Genomic DNA, 2,062 nt, shown 5'->3' on the forward strand with positions numbered 1-2,062 from the left:
GCCGGCATGGGCCGGTCTGAGACTCTGCATCTGAGAGCAAAGGGGAGCGTGGTCAGGAGGGTCCCCTAGAAAACCTACAACCAACCAACCAACAAAACACAAAAACAGTGAGCCGGTCTCTCGAACCCCAGCCCTGGAGATGTAGACAGATGATTCACTGAAGAAGGGTCCATGCTGATCAACCTTCAGTTAGCGATGGAACCAACATGTGCCGGGCACTGAGCTGTGGCCGAGTGCTCAGTGGGAACAGGGTAGGGGGCCTTCCTGCTGCACGGGGCTGCCTTCTTGTGGGGAGACAAGTTAATAATGAACCCATTTCGGCAGGAGGATCTCCCAAGAGCTCATGAAGCAAAACCTTCGTGCCTCTCTCGGGCTCCCGGCAGCTATATTAATATTTTTTTCCCTGTCTCTCTCCACTCTGCTCTTAAAGACAACCACATGTAAGCTTCTGATCCCACAGTTCGTTTTCAGGTCTGAATTTCAGACTGACCAGTGTTGTGAATCGGTGGGGAAATGGGTGGCAGGGAAGGGGTGGGAGAGACCATGTTTCGGGGGTGGGAGGCGGGCAGGTGATGGAGCAGACACAGGGCTACAGGCCGGCCTTGGCCACAGCTAGCTTGGAGCCTGGCCTGAGCTCCCTGAAGGCCAAAGTGAGACATGGTCCATGGTGAGACCTTGGGTGCAGGGTTTGGTTCTCGGAGGGGACACCTGGGTTTCACCTTGGACCAAGGCCCACATATCTGTATCTGATAGTTCTGTGGATCTAGAGGCACCAGGAATACCTGGTCTTTGAATCTGAGTTCCCTGGTCGAGTTTTCATTCATAATTTACCAATTCATAGCAAGACACTTTGATGCAGAGCACCTTGAACTTTTTCTGAACAAGGTTGGGTATAAAACATGGACACACTTAAGGCCCACCTTGGCAGCCTGCCCCTTAATGGGGGGCTTGGGGGCAGCCCAGGCTGGAGGCCCCACCTGAGTGCCCCAGAGCTGCTGTGGGACCTGGGTTCAGCACCTACACCCCCCGGGCTTCCGTTTCCCTACTGCCGCGGATGCGCGTCTGGCAGGTGTCTGGGGGTTCCCTTCCTCCCAGGGTGGAGCAACCAGTCAAAGAGCTCAGAGGCTCCTACAGACAAAGGTCACGCCTGATCGTGGGGCCATGTGCCAGCCGATGTCAGAGCTCCCAGGGATCAGATGGGCCTGGGGTGCTCAGACCTCCAGTGCTGGGGAGGTGAGGGCAGAACAGGGCCTAAGGGGCCCTCCCCGCCAAGGGCAGAGCGCAGGCAGCCAGCTCCCCACCTCGAATGCCACCCTCCGCCTGGTCCTTCAGTCTAGAAGGGACCCGTCCCATGATGCACTTGCCCTATCCCAAGCAGGTCCCAGGCCCAGCCTGGGGTTCCGTACAGGAGCTGGGAGCCAAGCAGGCTGCTTCAGCAATCTCAGCCCCACCAGCTGAGCTGAGTGGCTACATCCTTGTTGGTTCTTGGACCAGGAACAGGCTCCTGGCCCCATCTCCCAAGCTTGCTCTCTTGGCCACTTCTTCCAGGGACCTTCTCGGTGCTGGAGCGGTCACAAGGCCCCGTGTGGTCAGAACATCCCCAGATCAGACCGCGAAGCTGAGCTCCTGCACGGCCGCCCCCTGGGCACCCCACCCTGGGCTGAAGCAGGGACTCCTGGCTTGTCTGCCACCAGGAGACACTCGTCCGCATCGACAGCTCCACGTGCAGACCCCCAGAGACTGACGCTTGCCACTAGGCATCCACGTGGCAGTACCCATCACACGGGCTCACCCACCCTGGGTCCATCCTGTTGTCTGCTCATACGTCACCCAGCCCTCACGTCCAACCAAAAACTAACTTCACAGGAGGGGAGCCCTTGGAATGGGTCACAGTCTCCCCCAACCCCTGGCCAGAAGGCCCCCATCCAGCGGCTCAGAGCTGACCTGGGAACCTGTCCCCTCCAAGAACAGGAAGGGGAGGCCCTGGTGAGCCAGTGAGCGGCCTGGGGCTGAAGACCCTGCAGAGATGTCCGCGGGGTCTGGTGTCAGACACAGCTCGGGA

Source organism: Oryx dammah, unplaced genomic scaffold, assembly GCF_014754425.2.
Source record: "Oryx dammah isolate SB20612 unplaced genomic scaffold, SCBI_Odam_1.1 HiC_scaffold_29, whole genome shotgun sequence".
Lineage (NCBI taxonomy): Eukaryota > Metazoa > Chordata > Mammalia > Artiodactyla > Bovidae > Oryx > Oryx dammah.